This window comes from Bos mutus, chromosome 23, assembly GCF_027580195.1.
Source record: "Bos mutus isolate GX-2022 chromosome 23, NWIPB_WYAK_1.1, whole genome shotgun sequence".
Taxonomy (NCBI): domain Eukaryota; kingdom Metazoa; phylum Chordata; class Mammalia; order Artiodactyla; family Bovidae; genus Bos; species Bos mutus.
The window spans coordinates 9,864,666-9,892,338 of NC_091639.1; the positions used below are offsets into that span (position 1 = coordinate 9,864,666).

The following is a 27,673-nucleotide window of genomic DNA, read 5'->3' on the forward strand; positions in this document are numbered from 1 at the left end:
TCAGACAGTAAAGAATCTGCCTGCAGTGCGGGAGATCTGGGTTCAATCCCTGGGTTGGGAAGATCCCTGGGAGAAGGGAGTGGAAATGCACTCCAGTATTCTGGCCTGAAGAATCCTGTGGACGGGGAACAGGTTACGGTCCACGGGGGCACAAAGAGCTGGACTTGACTGATACTTTCACTCTTTCAGGCCCACTACAGATGGTCCTAGCCCTTTACCGTTATGGGCACACGTGTCAATGGGCTAAATCTTAATACAGAGCAGTGTCTGGGCATCCATGAAACAAGTGTTGTCGAATATAGTAAGGGGATTTTTATTTCCTCAAATCTGCCTTGACCAATCCATCTTCTCTGCCTCCCCTTCCCAGCCACCAGTCCTGTATCTTTAATTCCTTCCAACCATCTCGGGCATCCCACAAAACACAGCGTGGCAACAGCTTATCAGGCTCCTCTCCAAACAAAGGATCCTTTCCTACTCATTTCTTCTTAGATCCTTCCAATCCCCTTGGACTTTTCTGGGGGTCCCCGCCATGTGTGGCCACAGAACACTTGCAGTGTGGCTGATCTGTGATGTGGTCTGTTAACACATGCTGAATTTGAAAAGACTTAGTCTGAGAAAAACCCAGAAGGTAAAATATTAACGATATTGGGACATAGCGGGTTAAATTTTAAAATTATCAAAATAGTAATATTATATATCTGTTTATTTTTTACTTTCTTAATGTGGCTCCTATATATAGAATGCATTGCATTTTAATTGTATGAAAGTACTTTAGACTTTGCTTTCAAATTATGATGCTGGAAAGGACTCTTACGAGTCCCTTGGGCTGCATGGAGATCAAACCAGTCAGTCCTAAAGGAAATCAACTCTGAGTATTCATTGGAAGGACTGTTGCTGAATCTGAAGCTCCAATAGTTTGGCCACCTGGTGCGAAGAGCCAACTCATTGGAAGAGACCTGATGCTGGGAAAGATTGAGAGGGTAGGAGGAGAAGGGGGCAACAGAGGATGAGATGGTTAGATAGCATCACCGACTCAATGGACATGAATTTGAGCAAACTCCAGGAGCTAGCGTGTTGCAGTCCTTGGAGTTGCAGAGTCAAACACGACATAGTGATTGAACAACAACAACTCTAGAATTTGCAATCCTGGAGTTATTCTTTGTGTTTTGCTCTGTGGTTCCATACCAAATCTGTCAACAAGCCCTGGTACCCAGTCTCTTGTCCTTTCATCCTTCCCCTTCCTTTCCTGAGTCCTAAATCCAGATGAGCCCTCTCCCTGTAACAGCACCCCTGCATCCTCTTGCTTCCAGAGACTGTACCCCAGGCCCCACTCAGCCACCGGCAAACAAACTAGATAACCTGAATAACTGGGAGTTAACCTTGTTAACATCCCCCACTACCCCGGGATTTAAAAGAAAACAAATAACAGAATAAACTCTGTGAATAACTGCTTTGTATAAGAAGAACTCTAATGTACTAGAAATGAAATAACCAGCCACTCACTTAATTTTATACGTTGCCATCAACATAAACCAGCGTTCGCAGCCACACAAATGAAAGGCTCCTTGAGAGCGTAGCAGGGAGCCCTTTTCAAGCTCCAGAGGAAGGAAATGAAGTCCCTGACCTTCTAAACCACAAAAAGATACACAAATTCTCTTCTCAGTTTGGTTTTAGCTCAGTCTTTGAGACACGGCCTTCAAGGGCCAGGCTTTCTTTCAAGAAGGCGTTATGTGTAACACACACATTTCTGATCCAGGACTCTGCGCTTTGGAGATCATGAATTGAAGAAAAACAATTTCAGGGAAAATCTAATAACCCCTTCTCCACCCAGGGAAAGAATCAGCAGTGAGAAGGTAAGAGTGGAAATGGCCATTAGATAAGTTAGATCCTGGCAGTGCCTCGGAATGACTGAGGTGAGGACTGCTGTTGTTTTAATCACTAAGTCGTGTCTGCCTCTTGTGACCGCATGGACTATTCCCACCAGGTTCCTCTGTCCATGGGATTCTCCAGGCAAGAATACTGGAGTTGGGGTTGCTATTCCCTTCTCCAGGGGATCTTCCCAACCCAGGGATTGAATCCTCATCTCTTGCATCTCCTGCGTTGGCAGGCAAATTCCTTACCACTGAGCCACCAGGGAAGCCCAAGACTTTTACTCTCTTCATCCATTTCCTGCCTTTCCAGGGCAATCACCAGCACACGTGAGGGGCGCCGACAAGAAGTGAACGCATCTGGGTTTGGGCAGAGCCTGGAGACCCCAGCCCGGGTCAGAGCGCCTGCCCTCCCACCAGCCATGCTCCTCTTCTGAGCAGCTGTCCACTTCTGAGCCCCTGGGCCTGCCCCTCAGGCAAGGCCAAAGGCCACTCAGGACCTGTGCAAAGAGCATTCTACCCAGGTCCCAAAGCTCCCGGCTAAACCCCCCAGTCTACAGCCACTTCAGAAAGAAAGGCAAGCCTCCCAGCTGCCGGGCACGGTTCTGTGTGGGATTCCCAACAGACGACACAGAGGAACTAGATGGATTCCACAGGTTATGAACCCAAACTGATCTCTTTCCCATTTTCAAGCTCACACCTCATCAATGTGCCCCTCTGACCGGTCCAGCTGACTGGGCTTGGAGAGCAAGGCTGTTGTCAGGACCTTAGCTCTTCTTTCCAACAGTGAACACCAAGGGCAGCAAGGACCTCGTGGAACTCTGGAGGAGAAAGCACAGGGGTTCCCTTTGCTGCATCACAAACGTGGATATCCCCCCCGCCACCCCCCACACACATGCACACAGACATATACAGACACACAATACAAACACATACACACACACAACACACACAGATGCACACACGCATACAGACACACAACACACACACACACACACACGCTCAACGTTGACAGGGACCCGTGAGACTTGCACCGGTGGGAAGTTACACAGAAGCTGAGGCACAGTGAGCCCGATGGGCGTGTGGTGATGAGGGATGTCCAATGCCAGCCTTGGTGCTGCTAGCTGATTTCTGGAAGCCTTGTATTTTCCTTCTTTTTCTCTTAGGCACCAACTGGTGGAGCCAATTCCTCTGTCTCAGGGGCTGGCTCTGTGAGTCACTGCCCATCTGCCAGCAGCAAGAAGAAGGAAGGGAGCCTCTCCCAGAACCCGGGGTACCTGCCCTGATTTGCTGTGAGGATGCAGGAGTTTTCAGTGGCCCCCGGGAGGACAAGCCATCCCAGGCCTGCCCTACACTTGTCCCCTCCTGCCGCCCTGATAAAGGACAGTGTATTCTCTGTGACTGGTCCCTATTGAGACCGGCTCGAGCTCCTTAGGCTGAGGCAAATGCATTTCAGATGCCATTGCATTGGCACTGATTCTATCATACTGACTGTGGTACTCGGGAGGTTTTTAGACTGTACTAAAATCAATCCGGGGCTTCCCTGGTGGCTCAGTGGTAAAGAACCTGCCTGCCAATGCAGGAGATGCAGGAGATGTGGGTTCGATCCCTAGGTCGGGAAGGTCCCCTGGAGAAGTAAATGGCACTCCACTCCAGTATTCCTGCCTGGAGAATCATGTGGACAGAGGAGCCTGGCGGGCTATAGTCCATGGCAAAGAGTCACTCAAAACTTAGCCACTAAACAACAACAACAAGAATCAACCAGACCTGGAGCTCTCGCTGCTGAAGAACAAAGAAAGGCTTCTTCTAACAGAACAGTCTTAGCTCCATTTCACAGATGAGCAAACGGAGGCTCAGAGAGAATGTTAGCCAGAAGAAGCCAAGTTATGCTTTCATAACCACCTCACAATCACGGTGGTTCGAGACACCAGCATGCAGGCCCGGGTGGTTCTCCAGGGCGCTTGTCCTCCACGTGGTGACTCAGAGACCCAGCTGCTTGGATCTCTGGACTATTGGATCTGTCTCATCGTGAGGCTCCTAAATGCACCCCAGCAGGGCAGTGAGAGCCTGGGGCAACTCAGAGAGGAATTTCGCTGCCTCAGGCCACATGTTACTGCAAGTCTGATGGCCCTGCGAAAGTGCTGGGGAGGGCAACTTCTTGTTGTCAGCGGAGGAGAGGCATTGGTGGGCAAGCACTGATGCCCATCAGAGGGAGGTCTAGGAGCCCTCCCCATCCCTGTTCATCTAGTGTCTGTACCCCGCTTCTGCCTGCCTGTGTCATTCTTGTCTCTCTTGTACACTGGCTCCTTTGAATTTTGTAATCTGGGTATTGAAAATGAGGAGACCAGCAGTACTCAATGTTGGTGTGTGGATCCAACCAATGAAGCATCCAATCTCTCTCTCTCCCTCTAATCTCCCAAATTCCCAGGGAGAGAATGGCCCACTTTGGGTTACCTGTCCTCTCTAGATACCTGTACCTGGTGCCGAGGGCTATATGATAGGAATTTGATAGTTGCTGCTGCAACTTCGTAGATGGAACGTGGGTAAGGGGTCATTAGAGATTGTTGGGATGAGGGTTCTGACCCAAGTCTGTCTGCCTTCAGAGCCCTTTTACACGTATTTACACACACAGCCTCCTGGATATGTGAAGTCAAATAATCGGGAGAACGAGTCCCTGTATGTACAAAACCATGGATACTGCCGAAAACTGTATCTCCAGATGTCCTGTGGTACGCATGCGCTAGCCTAAAACTAAAGCACACAGTAATGGATTTAACAGATTCCCCAGGGTGCCAGGTGTGGTGTAGCCATCCCAGTGCGATGTGATAAAAGCACATTTCTTTTCTTCTCAGGGTCTAGGCATCTGAATCTGCTCTCCAATGCAGTAGCCACTGGTCATGTGTGTTTATTTGACTTTATTATTTTTAAAATTATCTATGTGTTTGTTTGGCTGCATCAGGTCTTAGCCGCAGCCCTCAGGATCCTTCCTGGCAGCTCGGGGGCTTCTCTCTAGTTGTGGCACAGACTCCAGAGTGTGCGGGCTCAGGAGTTGTAGTGCATGGGCTTAGTTGCCGCAAGGCACGTAGGATCTTAGTTCCTCTACCGGGGATCGAGCCCGCATCCCCTGCACTGGAAGGCAGAGTCTTAACCAGTGGACCACCTGGGAAGTCCCCACTTATCTGACTTTAAATTCTTTAAAATTAACATTTCAGCCCCTCAGTCGCACGAGCCACATTTCAGGCACTCAGTCGCCTCGTGTGGCCGGCCAGTGGGGACCACAGGACAGCTCAGATGTAGAGCATCTCCATTGCCCAGTACATCCTGTGGGACAGCAGTGGCCTAGACCTCAAACTCAAGAGTCTCTATGCAGAAGAAGGATATTCTGAGATATGGGGGGGAAAATTAAAACATATTAGAATGAATTAAGAAGTTTCACACTAAAAGAAAATGAGTTGGCTTAATAATGAAAACTAAACCAAACTAGGATACCAAACGAAGAGATGGCAGGAGAGGCGAAAGAAGAGGATGTCATTGCCCACGAGAGGAATGTTTTGAACATAACAAAGTGGGGGTTGAACCACATTAATTCTGCTCCTAAAAAACCACATTAATAATGCTCCACATTAATTCTGGCCTCGCATGGGTAGAGTCCCACCGCATCCCTCAGGAGTGGACCACACAGGTGGGCTGTACTCTCCCACAAGGCAGCTTACCCTCTCCGTAGCTCTCGCATGTCTTCACCCTCTTCTCCTCTCTCCTTTCTCTGCCAGCGCTTTCACCCTGTCTGTACTTTGGGCTGCAAAACCTTTACCCTCCTTCCGCCCTCAACTTCCTTCAATGTTTAAGCCAAGTTGGAGAGCTAACTGTGATCCTTTTCCAAAGGGGGCATTACCATCCAAATAGCTGTGAAGGCAAGGCCAGATCGAAGGGTCTTGATTATCCACTGTGGAGTGTTGCTCTAAAAGATGCTTTTTTCCCTTTCATAGGATGCAGAGCTGAGTGTTTATAGGGTGCCAATGAACACAGAAAGTAGAGGGACAGTGTCAAAGTGTGGAATGAGAGTTAAAAGGTGTTAGTCAACCAAACCAAAGCAGTATGTCTATGGTCAAAAAGAGTGAAAGCCATAGTAAGTTAAAGAATGTATCAAAGAGCTTTTGATATACAAATGTATCTTGTGAATTTCCAGGAGGATGTAAGAATGTCACACTTGTAAACTTATTTCCTCCAGCTCCCTTCAGTTTGGCAGGGTTTTCTCACTAGATGCAACATTCAGGCCAAAAGTACAAAGGTTGGTTTTCATGAGTGACTTGACCCTGAGCGTAGTTTCAAAGGAATGCTTGTTCCAGAAGAGTTTGAGATTTGAGAATATCACTGTAATAAGACCATCCCCACGTTGACCGTGAAGAGAGTCTTGGTTGAGCATCTGTTCTTTTGTAGTCGGAGACAAAAGTTGCTTTCTAGACACTTGGTATGTTTGGCTGACAGAACCGTTTAGAAGTAAAGAAAACAAGGAAAAGGAAAAGAGAGATATAAAGTATGAAACCACAGAGGGGGGAAAAAAAACCTAACTCTTAATTTGGCCTAGGCTTGGCTTCAAACATTTAAATTGTCATGTCTAATGATATGATGGATAACTCCTTTAGAGACTGGGTGGCAGTTGTTAAGGAAATAGTATAAGCAGTGTGTAGCAATCCTTGGGGATGAGGTAGTTATTTTTCCTAGCCACATCTAGGCTGGCAGGGTCATAGCCTGTCTTTTTCCCCAAACTGCTCCCTAATGCACGTAGTTTGGTCAGGTTGATCCACAGATGACATGGTATTTGGCTGCTGGACGGCACATCTCAGTGCTTCATTTTCTTTCCAATCTGTCTTGACTGCATGGTTTTTGATACAAAGGGAAGACGTGCAATATTTCTGCATTTCTTTTTCAGATTGTGAATTGATGAACAAGCCAAGTTCTGAGGCTTTTGACTACATTTGTCTCAAGAAATGTAGTAGGTGGAAAAAAAAACAACTCTGTAATGACTATTTCTAATAGTTAAATATGTAATTCTAGTATGATTTGGCTCAAAATTAAAAACATTCCTACAATGAACAGTATTTGAGTGAAAACAGAAGCTACCACACAAAAGTACAGCTGTCAGGAAATACCAGATTTCAGTCACGTATGAATCCGGCTTCATGCTGTGTTGGTGTCAGCAAAATTGCCTAGGAGACCACACATATCAGAAAATAAGGAGATAAACAGCAAATAGCTGAAAGAAATAATTGGAGCTCAGTTTTAAATAAAAATACAAATAGGTAATGAGATGGGAAAAAAAAGCATTTGACAAAATTCAACAACCATTTATAGATTAAAAATTCTCAGTAAAAAAACAAAAACAAAAAGCCTCTTAAATCTGAAAAAGGGCAGAGATAAAAATCCTTCTGCTAACTTAATACTTAATGAAGAACTATTGAACACATTCTATTTAAGATAAGAAATAGGACAAAAGCATCTGCTTTCATCTCCTATATTCAACAGGTACTGAAGGTCCTAGCCACGGTAATAAGGCAAGAAAAAGAAAAGACATAAAGATTGGAAAAGAAGAAGTGACTGGTTCTTAGATACAAATGATTGTACACGTGGAAAATCCTAAGGGATCTACAAAATAATGCTAGAAATAGCAAATAATTATCACATTTGCAAGGTACAAGTCAATGTATAAAAATTGATTTTATTTTTATATACTAATAGCAAATAAATTAAAATGAAATAAAAATAATTCACAGTAGTACCAACACATAAAATACTTGGCAATAGATTAAACAAAATTATAAAAGATATATGCTAAGAGATATTTAAGAAGACAGATTATTAAGAGGTACATCATATTCAAGGACTTTCTTTCTTGAATCAAGAATTAAATGTTGTTAAGATGTCAGCTGTCTATACATAGATTCAGTGCATTCCCAATCAAAATCTCAGGCTTTTTTTTTTTTAATGAAAAGTGACAAACTGGTCCTCAAATTTTTATGTCAATGCAAGTGACCTAGAATATAAAAATAAACTTTAAAAAAAGAGCAAAGTTGGAGGACTAAAATCATCTGACTTCACAATATATTGTAAAGCTACAGTAATTAATATATTGGCATTATAGTAGACAAATAGATCAATGGAAAATAGAATAGAGTACAGAAACTGACCCACACATATACAGCAAATAAATCTGTGGTGTTAGAAATTACAATGGTGATTGCTCGCAAGGTAGGAAAATGGAAATTTCTTGTGTGATAGAAATACTCTTATCTTCACCGGGTGGTAATTATGCAGGTGTATAGGTTTGCCAAAACTCACTGATGCACACTTATGATCTATACCTTTTACTGTGTATAAAATGTACCTTTAAAAAATTAGCTATTGACTCTGAACACCTGCTTTCTAACCCTTGCTTAAAAATATTGGATTTTCGTTGGTGGTGCTGCTCGTGATCTTGTGGCTTGAAAAGGAAACTATGAAGAACAAACATCAGGTTGTGTGTAAAACTGAACTTCCCATTATGCAGAGGAGTCCCTTGTGCAAATGAGTCTTGGTTCATTGTAGACATATCACATTATGCGTAGAGAGAGGAAAGTGACTTGATAATTACTCTGCCATTGGAGCCAGTCAAGAGCTAAGACTTTGGGTTCAGGCAGATTGGGGTTTGAACCCAGGCTCCAGTGTCCCCTGGCCATTTGACTTTAAATTACTGAAATTGGGTAAATTACTGAAAAAACCATATTAAAAAGCAGAGACATCACTTTGCCAGCAAAGGTCCATATAGCCAAAGCCATGGTTTTTCCAGTAGTCGTGTCCGGATGTGAGAGTTGGAATATAAAGAAGAGTGAGCACTGAAGAACTTATGCTTTCAAATCATGGTGCTGGAGAAGATTCTTGAGAGTCCCTTGGATAGCAAGGAGATCAAACCAGTAAGTCCTAAAGGAAATCAACTCTGAATATTCATTGGAAGAACTGATGCTGAAGCTCCAGTACTTTGGCCACTTGATACAAAGAGCTGACTCGTTGGAAAAGACCCTGATACTGGAAAAGATTGAAGGCAAAAGGAGAAGGGGGCAGCAGAGGAAGAGATGGTTAGACAGCATCTCTGATTCAACAGACATGAATTTGAGCAAACTTCAGGAGGTAGTGGAGGACAGAGGAGCCTGGTGTGCTGCAGTCCCTAAGGTCACAAAGAGTCAGGCATGACTTAGTGACTGAACAGCAACAACAAATTACTGGACTTCTTATCCCTTAGTTCTTCACCTCATTAAGCAAGGAGCATAATGCTTACCTCATAGAGTTATTAAGAGACTGGATAGGAAAATACATGCATGTTATTAGCACACGTACTGTACACTCTTAACTATATTAAGAATAAAATGAGAGTTGCTTTTATTAGACATTAATACATTAGACAATAATGTGTTAGATCATACTCCAGAGAATTTTGGAATTTTACTTAGAAATGTGTGTGAAAGCTCCCAGAAACATTTCCTTGGATGTTTTTCCCACTAAATAAAAACGTTAGCTTATGATGAAGAAAAAGAAATGGGTCCCCTGGACTCACATCTCTCACCCTTCCAAAAGATTATTTTCACTTCCCACTCCCATCTTTGTCTCCCATTCTCACCTCATTCTTACCTCCCAAAGAGAGGAGAGGTTCTCAGATTCCAATTTCACACAATCAAGATGCAGCACTCTATCTTATGTATCACTGAGATCTGGTTACTTCACGATGGCTTCAGGCCTTACACGGGAAAGCTGGGAACCTTAGTATCCGTTCACAGAGCAGGTAAAACGTGCCCGTCTCAGGTGGTTTTGCGTGTCAGGGCCAGTGCCAATCTGATGACACTCAAGGTGCACGAACACAGCCAATCAAAGAAGTTCCTACGAAGGAGATACGCTTCCAGGATTCGAGCTGTGTCCTGAGCTATCCTGTGTCCTCCTCTGACCCTCTCCCCAAGACAGGAGTTGGACAGCAGCTTGTTTAATTACCACCTTTCATGGCTCAGGGATCTGTGTGACGCTGCAGAGGTTGCTTACTTTTCCAGATTGCAGTCAGAAGGACCTGGGAGTGGAGCTGCCCAGCGCTCACAGCTCTCCCACATGACCAAGACCAGCCCAGCTGCCAGACTGGCCTTTTTACTTGGGTCCCAATTCAGGCCAGGTTTGGCGCACTGCTGACATAGCAGGCATTGCCCTGTGGTCTTCTTTGTCTTCTCCTAATGACCCCAGCACGTCCTGTCTGGGCTACTCACTGACGCATGCACAGAACAGACCTTAGCACTTGAGCTCTCTGAGGTCAAGCAGACCTGAGTTCAAGTCCTGCCTTTCTGACCACGTGACCTTGGGCCAGTGCAGACCTCTCGGTCTCTGTTTCAATTGAATCAGTCTAATAACAGCGCTTGTCTTTGTCTTCCTAAAGTTTTGATGAGATAACGTATGTCAAATGCTTACCAAAGGCCTAGGACTTATTGCGTATCAACCACTGTTCTTACTGTATTCACTAATTACAAGAATTCTTTGTATTGTTCTCCAGTTGTTCCCTATAGGTAAAACCTTGAGTCCCCCGTTTATGTGAGGGTGAAGCAGTTTGCATGTTCTTTTTATTGGTATATACCTTGCTGTACCTTGGGTGGTTTGGGAGTTAGGAGCACCATCAGTAACAGCTGAATCAGTGACTATTGGTGATTCGATCCACCTCCTGACAGGATATGCCTTCTGGGCTTTTCCACATATAATTTGTGTATATACAATGAGCAGGTGATCTGACCTCATTGCCCTTATACTGCAGTGCTCTTCCCCAAAGCCTTTTTTGGAGACATGTTCTCTACAAGCAGGTGAAATATTGAGATGTGTGGCTGGTTCATATTACACTTGTATTTTTAAAAAGTATGGTACATGGAACTCTGCTCAATGTTATGTGGTAGCCTGGGTGAGAGAGGAGTTTGAGAGAGTACAGACACATGTATATGTATGGCCAAGTCCCTTCACCGTTTGCCTGAAACTATCACAACATTATTAATCGACTATATCCCAATACAAAATAAGAAGTAAAAAAAATAAATAAAAATAAAAATACGGCTTTTCAGTAAGCCCAGCTAAAACCTGGTGGGGTATCAGTTGCTGTCTTCCTTTTTGAAAGAGGACAAGGGCTCAAGGCGTTACTTAGCAGATTGCAAAGACTTGTTTTTTAATCCTCGTAACTAGTTCAGTTACAGTGTATTCATCACAGTGAAAACAATGCTCAGCGCCCCTGGAGGGAACACAGGGAATTGGTGACAGGAAGGTGCAGGCCAGCTGGATCCATGCAAGAAGCGTCCTCAGGTGACCCAGGCTTTTTCATGAGGAAACAAGAGTGTCATCAGTGCTGAAAACCCCGGAAGGTGACACGATTCTTGCCAGGTTATGAAATGACTGGAGTGGAGGCCTCAGGGAGAGTTCCCAGGGCTGCTGGTGAATAGTAATGCTTGTCCTGTCCAAGACCCGCCGTGAACCTGCTCCTGCACACAGAGAAGGGCTCCCGTGAGCAGGGTCAAGGCAAGCCAGTGTGCCCGAGCAGAGCTTCCTGTTTCACTGCTGTCAAATGAGAACAAAGCCGTGACCCCACAGCCTGCCAGCCCTGCCAGTGCTGCTTGTAACCCTGCGGAGACATCCTTGGGGCCATTTCTGCAGGCTTTTCACATCGTTTTGTAAGGGGCTGGCGTGAGGGTGAAGGGACAGAGTGTACAGCCACTTCTCTGCCATCTCTTCCACATGACGGGCCCCCGGGGACATGCCAGAGACCAAGACAGAGAACCCCAAGTGACAAACAGAATGCCAGGCGATTCCCAGAACCTGTTTTCTTCTGTCCAACCCTCACCCGGGTCTTGAAGACAGAACGGTTCCTGAGCACCCTTGTCTATTCGAATTCTCTAGGATTTCAGTTGTCACTTTTCACTAGAGCCTCTTGTATTAAGTATGAGGCTAAATTAAAAAGTGAGATAGGCAAGAGTGTATAGTGTTTTAATGTCTTTTTTTGCATTCAGTAACAATTTCATTTCTATTCTGAGCCCCCATTCAGCCAAGTGGTAAAAACCTACCCTTGGTCCAGTCAGGGTCCTCCACCTCAAGGCTGCATCCGTTCTCTGGGAGGCATGCGGTGCTGAAATGGGGGGTCTGGGAGCAGGAGGGCTGGCTTAGCCTGGGTCTTATCTCTCGCCTCTGCTGAGAGGCCCTTCTTCCTCCTGTGGTTTCTTTTGGGACTCCTTTGCTTCTGATACCGAAACCTCTTAGGGTTCTCTCTCTGTCTCTCTCCCTTTCCTTCCCATTCCCCTCCCGCTCTCCCCTTCCTTTCCCCTCCCTCCTTCCCCTCCCGCTCCCTCCCTCCCTTTCTCCTCCCTTCCCCTCTCCCCTTCCTTTCTCCTCTCCCCTTCCTTTCTCCTCCCCTTCCCCTCCCCTTCTCCCCTCCCCCTTGCCTTCCCCCTCCTTCCCTCCCTCCTTTTCCCCTCCCTCCCCTTCCCCTCCCCCCTTCTTCCCTCTCCCCCACCCCACCCCATTTCTGCCCTCTCCACCACTCTTAGGAGCACTGAAAACATATCACCTGTGTGATCCACACTCAAGGAGAACTTCTGAGCTGCCTCAGGCCCACCCACGAAGACACACTTCACAGACACTTTTTCCATCCTCACCCTGCCGGGCATGGTGGAATCGGGCGGAAGAGGAGGTGGGAGCTGCAGGTCGTGGGGCTTGGCCCAGGGGCACCGTCGTCTCAGGAACTCAGGGGTTTCTGTCACTCCTTACTCTTCCTTTCTGACTTGGCTGGGTGAAACTCAACAGCATCTCAGCTTTCTTTCCTTCCCTTTCAGCTTTTTTCTTCCTCATTCTTCCAGCCCAGAGAATCTTTGTTTCGCCCCAGGGTGGAGAACCCTTGCTTCTATATCAAGTATTTTTAGTGCCCCCGCGTCCAAGCTTGTACTGACTTGCCCTCCCTCTGTGGTCTGGTGCAGTACTGTTATTAACTCGGACAAATGGGACCCCTGCCCAGGCCCTGTGCCTCAAGGAACCCCATGCTTTGCAGTGTCTTCTCTGAACTTTTCTAAATCTTCCTCTGGCCCCTGAAAGGCACATAGGCCCATCTCCGTTTCTCTCCTTTGGACCACTGTCTGACCCTTTCCTCCAGATGCCAGATGTCTACCAGATGCCCAAGGGGCCCTAGACCTTGTACCTATAAGATCAGCCAAGGGCCCCAGGGCTTGGCTCTTTATAGAAGAGTAGGTTGGTGATGAGATCACTTCCACTGGATGGAGCAGTGATTCTTTGTCAGAATTGTATGAGGTTGGACCCTTATTGTTGGACCCTTATTCCAGTGCTGCTGCTGCTGCTGCTGCTAAGTCGCTTCAGTCGTGTCTGACTGTGCGACCCCTTAGACGGCAGCCCACCAGGCTCCCCCGTCCCTGGGATTCTCCAGGCAAGAACACTGGAGTGGGGTGCCATTTCCTTCTCCAATGCATGAAAGTGAAAAGTGAAAGTGAAGTCGCTCAGTCGCATCCAACTCTTAGCGACCCCATGGACTGCAGCCCAGCAGGCTCCTCCGTCCATGGGACTTTCCAGGCAAGAGTACTGGAGTGGGGTGCCATTGCCTTCTCCGATTCCAGTGCTACTGACAGGATAATTTAGGGTAGCTCCAACTGTTTTTACAGACAGTTTCCTATCCCCTGCAAAAATATCTGCCTGGCACCCTTCATACCATAGGGGAAGTTTGTTCTTATATCGCTTTCCTTCACTCAGGCTGTAAGCATAAAATATCAGGCTAATTCTAGAATAAAGGGAATAGTCACAGGGTAACAAAAAACACAGGGAAGAATTACCTCAGCAAATCTACTCTAATATTATGCTGCCATTCTCATGAAAAGTAGCATGCTAATAGTAGATACTTTTTTGAGATTCAGAAGTTGAGTTCTATGTTTAGTTCTAGTCCTGACTCTGCTACTAACTACCTGTGTGATCTTGGGCAAGGCACTTCAGTTCTCTAGGCCTGTTTCTGTCATTGAAATGAAGTGAATGGATGAGTGGATGGATGGGTGAGTGGGTGGATGGGTGGATGGATAGATGGATGAGTACATGAATGGATGAATGGGTGTGTGGGACCAAGGATGGGTGGATGGATAGACAGTTGAGTACCTGGATGCATGAATGGATGAATGGGTGGGTCCAAAGATGGGTGGATGCATGAACAGATGGATGGGTCTGTGAGAATACCTGCCAGACAGACTGAGAAGAGGAAGGAGGAGAGCCGGTGGCTGTCCAGACACTCAGTCTCTATCCAACTCCTGCAGATTTACCGTTTTCCTGGCCATTGTCCTTGCTCCTGCTTTGTTTCAAGAGCAGTTTGAGGTAGTTGAAAAGATTTCACCAAGAGTCAGAAAACCTGAATTTTTCTTCTACACACTTGTGGTGCACTCAGTGACCCTTGGGCAATTCAGAAAGTCTGCACCAATTTCCTAATCGGTAATACAAAGTTAATGCCGCCTCTCCTGTCTGTCCTCTATAGTTTTCTGGGGATCAGATATGATAATGGCTGTGGAAGATGCTCTGCCGTCAGGAAGCCCTCATACAGGGTCATATTCTGTGAGATGTTTACTGGGATTGCTCTCCTCTCCTTACTCCCCTTTACAGCCGCCCAAGGCTGGGCTTCAGTAACCCATACACGGCTTACTGAAAACAGGGTTCCAGGGGATTTCACAGCCCCGGAAAGAAACAGAGTAAGAGAAATCACAAGCTGAGGCTGTGTTACCCTGTGTCCGGGAAAAAGACTTTTTTTTGTCCTTTTATTTTTGTTAAAAATGCTGCAGCCAGAAGGTGTACAGTTATTCCAGGGAGAGTAAAAACCAGGGGTTTATCTTTTTGTGTATGTGCGCGTATCCACCTCAACTAAATGAGGCAGTGGAAAATTTCCAGTGATAGGCTGGACCGGCATCTAAGCATTTGTGGGATGAATCAGCTTATCTATGGAGACACGACAGTGCTGAAAGGTGAAGGGTGAAGTTGTCCTCTTGTTAAACGTGCATATTAAGTTTGTAAGAGAACTGTCACACCTCATCCCTTTACCCAGAGCCAGGCACTCTTGGTGACTTCTTAAATAATCCTTATTTTGTAACATCATAAAATCTTAGCCTCCAGAGAGAGTTAAGTGATCTAATCTAGCCTTCTCCTTAGTTTAATGGTTTCGAAGCATGTCCTTGGACCAGCTGCCTCAGAGCATCATCTGGGAGCTCATTAGACATGCAGTTTCTTGGGACTTGCCTGGTGGCCCAGTGCTCCCAGTGCTCCCAGTGCTCCCAGTGCAGGGGACTGGAGTTCAACCCCTGGTCAGGGGACTAGATCCCACATGCCGCGACTGAGTTCCAATTTGATGTTGTTGTTGTTATTTAGTCACTAAGTCATGTTTGACTCTTTGCTACCCCGTGGACTACTGGAAAAACCATAGCTTTAACTATATGAACATTGGTCGGCAAAGTGTTGTCTCTGCTTTTTAATATGTTATCTAGGTTTGTCATAGCTTTCCTTCAAAGGGGCAAGTGTCTTTTAATTTCACCCTATGACTAAAGATCCCAAGTGCCACATCTAAGACCTGGCACAGCCAAATAAATATTAAATAAATATTAAAAAAAGAAGAAGAATGCAATTTCTTGGACTCCTCCTCAGACTTAGTGAATTAGCAACTATTGCTGGGAAGGATCCTAGAGATCTGTGAACAAACCTTCCAAGTGATTCCGATGGACCTGAAATCTGAGACCCAAGGTCCTAATTCATTACCTCCCTAAATGGCATACCTGAAGGATAACAGTGAGAGACTATTTTTTTGGGCTCCAAAATCGCTGCAGATGGTGACTGCAGCCAGGAAATTAAAAGATGCTTGCTCCTTGGATGAAAAGGAGACCAACTTAGACAGCATATTAAAAAGCGAGACATTACTTTGCCAACAAAAGTCCATCTAGTCAAGGCTATGGTTTTTCCAGTAGTCATGTACAGATATGACAGTTGGACTATAAAGAAAGCTGAGCGCTGAAGAATTGATGCTTTTGAACTGTGGTATTGAAGAAGACTCTTGAGAGTCCCTTGGACTGCAAGGAGATCAAACCAGTCAATCCTAAAGGAAACCAGTCCTGAATATTCATTGGAAGGACTGATGCTGAAGCTGAAACTCCAATCCTTTGGCCACCTGATGCAAAGAACTGACTCATTTGAAAAGACCCTGATGCTGGGAAAGATTGAAGGCGGGAGGAGAAGGGGACGACAGAGGATGAGATGGTTGGATGGCATCACCGACTCGATGGACATGAGTTTGAGTTAGCTCTGGGAGTTGGTGACGGACAGGGAATCCTGGCGTATTGCAGTCCATGGGGTTGCAAAGAATCGGAAACGACTGAGCGACTGAACTGAACTGAACTGAAGGATAATCTCTGTGGCCTCTACCTGTATATTTCTGGCTATAGAGAGCTCACTGGTTCGCGAAGCATTTGGTGAGAAGCCCTGACAATTAGATATTTCCTCAGTTGTAGTGAGATATTTCTGACTATTTGACTCTTCCACCTGCTGGCATTGTCTCTATGCCCTGAATGCAATTCAGAGTTAGAGCTGACTAGAGTTCACTGGTAACCGGGCTGATTATTCGCATGGTAGGAGTCGGGGAAGGTGAATACAAGAGGATCAACTGGGAGGGGGGCCAGTGGTTTCCATTTTCCTTTCAACCAAATAAAACAGCAAGATTAAGGGCTGTCCCAGCATTTGTGAGATTATGATAAATATCAGTATTAATAACAATAGTGACAGTAATAATTACCCACGGCTGGATTTGGATGCAGGTCAAGAAACCATCCAAATCAAATTACATTTAAGAAAAATGTGCGTGTTTGGTGCTGGGAACCTTTTCAAAGAGGAAGAAAAATTGATGCTATGAAAAAACATTTCACCTTCTAGTGGGGATAACTGCTCCTTCCCATTCTGAGGAAGTTGTAAAAGAAAGGAATGTCCCAGCAGGATAGAAATATTTAATGGTGAGTTCCCAACCCCCTCTGACTACAGAGAGAGGTGTGTACAGTCATTGAGGCTGGAGGGGGAAATGAACCTTTGCTTGCTTGCTCTTCCATCTCGAATGCTTTGAGTTTTTTGTTTTTGCCTGGTTGCCCATCAATCTCAAATGCTTTGAGTTGGATACCCTTGTTTGGCCAGATTTTGTGAGAGATTTTTTTCTGTTTGTTTCTGATGGGCGCTTGGCACCCAGAGAGGCCAGAGAGAAAGAAAAGAAAGAAAGTGAAGTTACTCAGTCGTGTCAGACTCTTTTCAACCCCATGGACTAGACCGACCAGGCTCCTCCATCCTGGAATTTTCCAGGCAAGAATACTGGGGTGGGTTGCCATTTCCTTTTCCAGGGGATCTTCCCAACCCAGGGATCAAACCTAGGTCTCCAGCATTGCGGGCAGATGCTTTACCATCTGAGCCACCAGGGAGGCCCCAGGGCCAGAAAGAGTATGATAGTTTTGGAATCCTCTGGGAGGCAGGGAGGCTGGTAGGGTGGAGGCTCTTTGCCTGAGGGTGAGGCCATGCCCAACAGCTGGGCCTTCCTCCATCTATTGTTGGTCTCTTCTCACTCCAGCGTCTCCCCTCTTAGGACAGACAGCAGCGCAGCTTTAAGCCCTGCCAGGACGCTCTCACAAATGATTTTTCCTCCCCCCAATTTGAGCCTGGAGAGTGTTTACTTCCTGTCAACCCCCAGGGACCTGCTGATTTTTCCCATTACTGCAAATTGCTGCTCTCGGGTGCTTTGCATTTGTTATTAAGATGCAATCAGGGTTTTCTAACTGATTAACAGCCTCACCCCGCGGGCCCCCCTGACCCTCACACCTGACTTGGAGGCAATGACAGTGGAAAACAGAGTCCCTGGGCTGCCGGGTTGTCTGTTCTGTCTGGGGCTAATGGGTTGGGGGCAGGCAGCTGGTGGGCGCTCACGGAGGGCAGCGGGGAGGAGAGAAGAGGCGCCTCCGTGGATGCTGTGCTTGCTCGGAAGGGGCCTGGTGCCTTTCAAGTGCCTGGGAATTGCGGCGGGTGTTGGGCTGTGTGACAGGCCTCTGGAATGATGACGGCTGATGGCTGCGACGGCCTGCCCAATGAGGCAGAGGCCGGCCTGAGCCGGGCCTTCCGGACGGGTAAACACAGAGCGTCTCTTAAGGCTGAGTGGCAGGATGATGAGCACACGGGTGACGGCCTGCCGGGAATCGTATGTCAGTCAGCAGCTCCGAGACTGCACCCACGGCTGCCACCCAGACGCCCCAGCCTCCGCCGCCCCACCTGAGGACCCCCTCTCCTTCCCCACCCACGGCCTCAAAGCCGCCCCGCCCCTTCCTTGGTCCCGTCCGTGCTCAGAGCCAATGAAATGCACATAAGACACGTATCCACACACATGCAGTGGCTTCTGAGCACACACACAAAGCCACATCCTGGTGCAAAGCTCGCTCTCATGACCCTTTCTCTACCTGCCTGCCTGGTGCTTTTTTTTTTAAGTGTCTTCCTGGTGGCTCAGACGGTAAAGAATCCACCTGCAATGCAGCAGACCTGGGTTCCATCCCTGGGTTGGGGAGATCCCCTGGAGGAGGGCCTGGCAACCCACTACTCCAATATTCTTGTCTGGAGAATCCCCATGGACAGAGGAGCCAGGCGGGCTACAGTCCATGCGTTCGCAGAGTTGGACACGACTGAGCAACTAAGCATAGCACAGCCTTTTCATTAAACAGGTGTCTTCGCCCTTGCCCTCACTGAAGGTTCATTGTCGCCTAAGGAAAAAAAAAAGCCTCAAAGATTGTGGACGCAGAAATCTTACTGAAGTCTTACTGAATCGCTGAGAAGTGAAAGGGTGAGAGGCCTGGGGGAGAAGCCCAGCATCGCGGGTGTCATGGGGCCAAGCAAAACCTTCCCAACTTGATTACAGGTGAGCAGAGCTGAAGGTCCTTACATGCTGCTCCACACGGGGCAGAGCCGAGCGGGGAGTCTTGTAGCCAGTGGGGTCCTGGTCCTACGTCACCTGGTTTTTCATTAGATCTATTGATTGCGTTGCAGAGAGCAAGAGCGTGTAGGGGGCTAAAGGAGAATGAGAGGGAGGCTGGATCTTCATTTCACTGCACGTGCCCAGGCTTCCTAGGTGGTGCAGTGATGAAGAATCCGCCTGCCAAGGCAGGAGATGCGGGAGACGATCCCTGGGTCAGGAAGATCCCCTGGAGGAGGAAATGGCAACCTGCTCCAGTATTCTTGCCTAAATAATCCCACGGGCAGAGAAGCCTGGAGGGCTACAGTCCATGGGGTTGCAGAGTTGGATGCCTGCACACACGTGCCCAGACTTGAAAACAGATGGACAAGACCAAGTTCCATCCCTTGTTATATAAGCTCTAAAGTGACAATAATAAATCTTCATCAGGTTGTTCTGAGGCGAACACAAGGGGTTATATACCAAGTCCACTTTTTTCTTTCTTTTTCTTTTGTTTGGGGAAGTGGGTAGTTAAGGCAACATTTAAAAACATAAAATTATTATTTGTTGTTGTTCAGTCACTCAGTCGTGTCCGACTCTTTGCAGCCCCGTGGACTGCAGCATGCCAGGCTTCCTTGTCCTTCACCATCTCCCAAAGCTTGCTCAAACTCATGTCCATTGAACCAGTGATGACATCCAACCATAAAGACTAAGATGAAACCTTTTTAAAGACCAGGAGGGATTATGGCTGTCTTATCCTCCCGTGGATAAAAGGTTCCGGTATTAAATTCCAGAGTTACATTATCTCATCCTCCTGACTAATTATATTAGTTTTTCCTGCACTCTGCATAGACAGCCAAAAGCTGATAGAAAGGCACAGATGTGGGGGCTTTCCCGGTGGTCCAGTGGTTAAGAATCTGCCTGCCAATGCAGGGCACATGAGTTCAGTCCCTGGTCTGTGAAGATTCCACATGCTGTGGGGCATCTAAGTCCATGTGCCATATCTACCAATCCCCTGCTCTAGAGCCGAAGCTCTGCAGTGTGAGAAGCCACCACAGTCAGAAGCCTGTGCACCACAATGAGAGAAGCCCATAGCAGCAACGAAGACCCAAAGCAGCCAAAAATAAATTTTAAAAAAGTCAAAGACTTGATCCAAGATCCTCCCTGAGTGTTCAGGAAACCCTCCTGGATATAGCTTTCAAAGCAGGTTGTAGGAGCAAGGAAAGAGTGATTGGAACGGGCACTGCATCTGGGACTAGGAGGCGGCTCAGAATACGTTTAAGGAGAAGGACAGAGGGTGAGAATTGGGTGATACAGAGAGAAACTCTATAAGGAAGAGCTCTCTAAGGAGGGTACATGGTTAAATAGTCTACAAATAGGCCACAGACACTGTTCACTTAGGGCAGCTGCATCTCTCAAGTCTTTTCCAGGCTGTGGAGCAGAGGGAAAAGCCCTAGCATGCATGGAATTAGAGTCCCAATTTATAATTAGAATCCCACAAGAAGATGATGAAACTGAAGCAAAATTTGATGAGATGACAGCTAAGAATTTTCCTAAACTGAAAAAGAGACCAGCCATAGATTCTAGAAGCATATAAACCCCAATGGGATAAATACAAGATATAGATATATTATCTAGATATATTATGATCTGAAACGTGACTGTGAAAACTAAAGGTAGAAATCTTAAAAGTAGCCAGATTTTTAAAAAAATTTTTATTATTTTAAAACATGCAACACTAACCCCAGACTTCTCAACAGCAGGAATGGAAAAAAGGGACATCATTACATATTCTCCTTACATTAAAGGAAAATCAATGATATGATGAATTTTTTTATTCCAATACATTTGATAGATTATAAAAACACATCTTATGAAAATAAATACTGAGAGAAATAGGAATTCCAGTATCTATTAAAATTGAATCCATTATTAAAAACCTTGCCCTCAGGACAACTCCAGGTCCAGTTTGGAAAATTTTTCCAAACTTTAATAAATAAATGATCTTGGATGACTCGTCCAGAGAATAAGAAAACAAAAGACATTTTAAAACTTGTTTTATAAAGTCAGATGTAAGGAAATGGCTACCCACTCCATTACTCTTGCCTGCAGAATTCCATGGACAGAGGAACCTTGCAGGCTACATCCATGGAGTCTCAAAGAGTCAGACGCAACTGAGCTACTAACGCTTTCACTATAATTTGAAATAATACAAGGACATCACAAGTCAGAAAAATTAAAGATGAATCTCTTTCATGACTGTAGATTTAAAATTCTTAATTAAAATATTTGCAAGTCTAATCCAGTGATGTATAAAAAGTACAAATCAGAACCAATTTGGGTTAATTCCAGAGATATAGGAATGGTTTAATAATCGAAAGACTGCAATTATAATTGAACACATTAATAGTGTAAAGGAGAATGATAAATTAGACCTAGGATAATATAGGCAATTTAGAATAATAAAAACAGAATAAAGGAGATGTGGCCATCTCTGTAAATGTAGAAGCATTGGATACAATTCAGTATGCATTCTGAATAAAATTCTTACTTCTCAAAATAAATATAGAAGTCATTCTCTTAATCTGATAAAGGGCATCTTCAAAAAAATCTACTGCAAACATCATACTTAAAGGTAAAATAATGAAAGCCATCCCTTGAGATTAGGAATGAGAAAAGATACCAGAGTCACCTTCTTTAGTGTTTTATTTGAATTACTAGCAAGAAAAAAGAGATAAAAGCAATGAGGTTTCAAAAGGAAGATACAATATTATTGCTATTGTAGATGACATGATGGTGCATTTAGAAAAATACAAAAGAATTTATAGAAAAATAATTAGAATTATTAAGTAAGTTCAGCCACGCCACTGAATACAATACCAATATACAATAATCAGTTTATTCCTACATACAGTATTTCCTCTTTATCTGCAGCAGATATGTTCCAAGACTCCCAGTGGATGTCAGAACCTTAGACAGTACCAAGCCCTATATGGACTATATTTTTTTCTGATACCGGCAGCATATACGGCATGGATACACTAGAAAAAATGATGATTCTAGGTCCTCAGCAGGATGGATAGGAACAGTGAAAGATTCCATCATGCTACTCAGAATAGTACACAATTTAAAACTTAGGAATTATTTCTAGAATTTACCATTTAATATTTTCAGAATATGGTTGACTGCAGGTTACTGAAACTACAGAAGTTAAACTTTGGGTATGATGGTACAGCAACAATTGTAAAGGAAATAACATCCATACTATTTATAATAGCATCCCCAAATCATCAAGTTCTAAAATAAATACAATGAAAAATGTGCAAGAAAACATTATGAGAGAAATCAAATAAGATCTAAATAAAAGAAGAATAGGCTACATTCATAGATTAGAAGATTCAGTGTTATAAAGACACCAACAGATCAAGATACTCAAGAAATTAAATATCTAGGATATTTAAGATGTATGTTTTGCTTTTTCTCTTTTTTGGGAAACCAACAGGTTGATTGTAAAATTTGTATGAAAATTCAAAGGATAATAGTCAACTACTCTTTTAATACAAAAATAAAAGTGGAGAGTTTATTATATAAAGAAGTATTGTAAAGCTGCAGACAGTTAAGGGAGCTTACTGTTCATACAAAATAGAAATATCAAGTAGTATATCAGAAGAAAATATTAAAAGTGTACTCATTTATATAAAGTCATACTTGATGACAAAGTTAACACAGTAGTGCATTGGTTAAAAGATTTTTTTTTTTCATAATGGTCTGAGTCTAATGATAGCCATATGTCAAAAGTCTTGATTCTTCTCTTACATGGTATAAAAGATATCAGTTCCAGGAAAATTACAGATCTAAAGGTGAAAGCTAAAGTAATTCGACTTCTAAAAGTGCAAACAGGTGACTTCAGGCAATTTGCAACACTAGTCATCAGACACCCAGATTCTAGCTCCTGCTTTGGGCCTATGTGGATCCCTGGTACATGATGGGTCACTTAGAAATGCTTTGGGCTGCAGGTAATAGAAATCCAAAATGGTACCTTAGGCCCATAGGTATTTGCTTTTTCACTTAAGACATCTGGCGGGAGCTGGAGGCTGGTGTTGGTTCAACCACTCAACTGAATCTTTGGGGAGCCACGTGTTTCCTCTGTTCACTCTGACATCCTGAGGTGTTGAGTTTTGTCCCTTGTCCTTGCCATCCTGAAGCTGTAAGATGACTTTTGCAGCTCATAGCATCAAAACCACTTACAGGGCAGAAACAAGGGGAAGAGATAGCTTGCTTGCTTACTAAGTTGCTTCTGTCGTGTCTGACTCTGTGCGACCCTATGGGCTGTAGCCCACCAGACTCCTGTGTCCATGGGGGTCTCCAGCAAGAATACTGGAATGGGTTGTCATGCCCTCCTCCAGGGGATCATCCCAACCCAGGGATCGAACCCACATCTTTTATGTCTCTGGCTTGGCAGGTGAATTCTTTACCACTGGCGCCACCTGGGAAGCCCATAAGACAGCTTACCTGTCTCATGCAAGCCTTCCCATAACCCAGCTTCGTTCTCATCCTCAGCAAACTTCCTTGGCCAAGACAAGTCACACTGACACCCTTAGATACAAAGGACACTGGAAAGTAAGTAGTAGTTGGTAGTTCAGGATAGCTCTTGCATAGCCAGCCAACAACGGCAGGAGGCAATCGCTCAGAGTAAGAAACAATACCAAAGCTGTTGTATGATCCACCTACAAGTCTGCATAACCAAGAGTGGGTTTACCTGTTCAACTTGTCTATCTTTGGGGACAGATGTGTACTTGACTAATCTTTCTTATGCAGCCTTTGAAACTGCTTGATTTTCCTGTGTTTGCTGTGAAAATTAGGTTTTTCCTTTGGTAAATATAATGATTTCCTAATAAAAGTGCTAAATTATTTCATTGAGTGGTGACTCCAGACACTCCTCCCTGCTACTCGTTTGAACATCAGAGTCAATTCCCCCAGTGTCATCCTAGACAGTTTGACGGAGGAAAGGAATGAGAAACCTCTGTTCAATCAAGTATCTGATTAATACAGGTGCGGTATGCAAATTGCTGACTTTCTAAAGATTCTAGTAAGATAAAAAACATGCTTACAACCATTCTTACAGTGTCATTCTCTTTTTTCTGAATCTCTTAACATCTTCTCTGAACACTAGCTGTTTTGCGTGTTAGGATGATATATTTTCAAGACTGTTTTTATTTTTTCCTTCTTTTTCCCCTACCCTAATTGCTTCCCCCCCTGTCTTCTGTGCTTCTCTGGCACTCTTTGCTGACTGTCTAATGTGGGTGAAGCACAAATCCAGCTGAGAAAATGACAGGTTGGGAAATGTTTACATGAGTGTTAAATCTAATCACAATATATGCCCTGCTCTGGACATGGCACCTCCCCGTGAACAATAGATATTTATATACAAGATGTTTTTACGACCTAGTTCTTCTATCATTGCTGGTTGAATATTTCCAGTCCTCTTGCAGCAAATGCAGTGTCAGGGATTCCAGATTACCCTTCCCAATGTAGTGAGAGGAGAGACACTGACAAGCTGTTTCTGTCTTTGTGTCTACCTGTATTTTGTGTGTGCATATATACAGCGTGTATTGTAAATTGTTGCTATTTTAATGATTCCTTCAGTCAAAACAGTCCATGACCCTGCTTGCAGCTCTCAGCAAGTTAAAGGTGTGATGTAGTGAAATGCTAAAGGTTTAAGGGAAAACCAAGGATAGAAGAGATGGTTTAAAAAAGTGTAGGATGTGCTAAGTAAGGGAGGAAAGGCAAAGAGCCTGCATACAGGGTTTTAGGGCACAGCTAAGAGAGAAAATTACGGAGAAGGCAATGGCAACCCACTCCAGTACTCTTGCCTGGAAAATCCCATGGACAGAGGAGCCTGGTAGGCTGCAGTCCATGGGGTCACTAAGAGTCAGATGCGACTGAGCGACTTCACTTTCACTGTTCACTTTCATGCATTGGAGAAGGAAATGACAACCCACTGCAGTGTTCTTGCCTGGAGAATCCCAGGGATGGGGGAGCCTGGTGGGCTGCCGTCTATGGGGTCACACAGAGTCGGACACGACTGAAGCGACTTAGCAGCAGCAGCAAGAGAGAAAATTAGACTTTTAAGGTCAGGGTCTGAGAGGTGGGCAGCCTGACTGATGAATCAGGTGGCTGAGGAATCAGAACTCCCCAAACCAAGGGGTTCTGCCTGCAGCCAAGCACCATCTCCTGCATGAAACACCCACCTGAAGCTGAGCTCAAATCTCAGTGGTGACATACAAGAAACAGCCAAAAATGGGGAGCGGGGAGGCAGTTAAAGACAGTGCCAGGCTGCTGGCAAGAAACTCTGCTAGTACACACAGCATCTTTTAAAAAAGTTTTCACAGACACAGTTTAATTGGAGCTTTAGGTTTTTTGCTTTTGTTTTTTGCAAAATGTGTCTTTTTACTTGTTTTGCATTTTTAACAATGGCTTTATTGAGATACAGTTCCTATATCTGTTTGAAGTGTACAAATCAATGATTTTTGGTGTATTACATTATTAATCTTTTCAAATCATGATGAAATGTATCATGGGCCTACATTCAAACTTGACTCTGCTTTGCTCAAGACCGGTTCACCCAACAAACATCTTCTGCAGGTCAGCTCTTGGCAGGACACTGTTTGTCTCCGCACAGAGCAGGAAGCGGCCTGCCTTTCCAGCCTGTTGTTTTCCTTTCCCTGCCCCTGCGGTGGATGTGGCTGAGTGGATAGGCACCTGGGTTTTTTCCCCAGACCGCAGGCTTCGGAAGATTCCACTCCGGCGGATGGTGACTCCACTGTCTTTGGAGCTTGTCACCACTTGTGGCTTTTCCTCCTGCCCCTCGGGGGCGGCAAGCCGCCTTTGATCAAAAGCAGCTCCTCGTGTGGGGAGAGCTGCAGGCAGGGGCGGTGTGTGCGGACGGACGCACCCACGTCGGCGAGCTGGGTGCTGGGCCCTTTGGAGCTGAGGTTCTCGGTGTGTTCTGTCTGCCCTCTACTCGGCTGGCAGTGGCTGTCTGCGGATCTGGCTCAGCCTGCCTGCTGGGCTCTTGCACAGAAGAAGGGGGAGGCAGTCATCCCCTCGGGGCCCCCTGCCCCTCTGCTCTCCTTGCCCAGCAAATGTGGAGCAAGGTCTTTTAGGACACCTTACGGACAATCCTGCCAACCACCCATTCCTGAGACCAGAATATAGCGTTAGATCACAGTAGGCTTCCCAGCTGGCACCAGTGATGGAGAATCCACTTGCCAATGTGCCACGGGGCTTCCCAGGTGGCACTGATGATAACCTGCCTGCCAGTGCAGGAGACGTAAGAGATGCGGGTTTGATTCCTAAATAGGGAAGATCCCCTGGAGGAGGAAATGGCAACCCGCTCCAGTATTCTTGCCTGGAAAATTCCATGGACAGAGGAGCCTGGCCGCATCCATGGGGCTGCAAAAGAGTCAGGCACGGTTGAGCCTCACTTACTAGGTCACAGTGTGATAACACAATGATTAGGATAAGGAAGATCCTAGAGCAGGAGTCGGGCTAGGAAACAGATTCTACAGGGGATCTGTGGACCTTTTGAACTTTTGGATTCAACAGCTACTGAACTGGTTGAAGAGCCTCACTCCTTCCTGTTGGCATAATGAGGTGTTTAAAGACCAATGCCTCAGCCCCTTTATCACAAGGGATATTGGATAATACAGCAGGTCCCCTACACGTGAATGAGTTCCATTCTGAGAGAGTGTCCATACATCCAATTTGTTCCCAAGTTAGCCTAGGTGCCCAGCTAACACAGTCGGCTACACAATACTGTACTGTAACAGGTTTACAATACTTTTCACACAAATAATACATTTAAAAAACATTTAAAAAATACAGAAAACATTTTTAAAAATTAAAAAAAAAACATTTTAATCTTACAATACAGTACCTTGAAAAGTACAGCAGTCAGTACAACAGCTGGCCTACAGGGACACGTTGACATCTTTGAAAGCTCGAAACTTGAAGGTTCGTACGTAGGGCACTTACCATAGGTCAAATTTTCAAATTATTCCGTGCCACCTCAATTGTGAAGTTCAAGCAAAGCTAGAAACTGGCAGTGAACTGGATTTCTAGTTCTTACACATTTTTTTTTCACCTCCTTAGTAGGTTGGAAGTGTGAAAGTGTTAGTCAGTCAGTCGTGTCTCACTCTTTGCCACCCTATGGACTGCAGCCTGCCAAGCTCCTCTGTCCGTGGAATTCTCCAGGCAAGAATACTGGAGTGGGTTACCGTTCCTTTCTTCAGGGGATCTTCCCAACCCAGGGATCCAACCCAGGTCTCCTGCACTGGAGGCAGATTCTTCACCATCTGAGCCATCAGGGAAGCCTAGTAGGTTGGAAGGATCATTCAAAATCTTTGATAGGATCATCCCATTTAGCCAATTTGTGATAAAGAGGGCAAAAGCTGGAGACAGGGAAATTATTGCCACCAGTAAGATTTGGGTGCTACATGCCTGACCTTGCTCATCTGGACGCAGTGGGGACCACACTTCCTTCTCAGGGAGGTGACATCAGGCGCAAGCACAGCCCATAGGACTCTATCCTCCTGGAGGATGGGACTCCCTTGCGCTGGCCGCAGATCCTTCTAGAAGACCCACCGTCCTCCCTTCCATTCCTCCCTCAAACCACAGGTGGGGCCCTTATCTCCTGGATCAGGACCTGGAGTTTGCTGGGATCCTTCTAATCTCTTCCACATTTCCCCCACTTGGTGGAAGTAGCCGGTTCCAAGAATAAATGACT

At 45.3% G+C, this 27,673-nt stretch overlaps 2 long non-coding RNA genes across 3 annotated transcripts in view; one reads left to right on the top strand and one right to left on the bottom strand.

Annotated features, from left to right (window-relative positions):
• Nucleotides 1-27,673, top strand: part of LOC138984976 (uncharacterized) — a 120,680-nt gene that overhangs the window by 33,662 nt on the left and 59,345 nt on the right. The window lies entirely within an intron of this gene.
• On the bottom strand, nucleotides 11,215-12,668 carry LOC138984937 (uncharacterized). Its single transcript, XR_011462188.1, has 3 exons — nucleotides 12,469-12,668; nucleotides 11,969-12,044; nucleotides 11,215-11,389 (listed from the first exon to the last, which is right to left on the bottom strand). It is a non-coding gene; the product is annotated as an uncharacterized lncRNA (long non-coding RNA).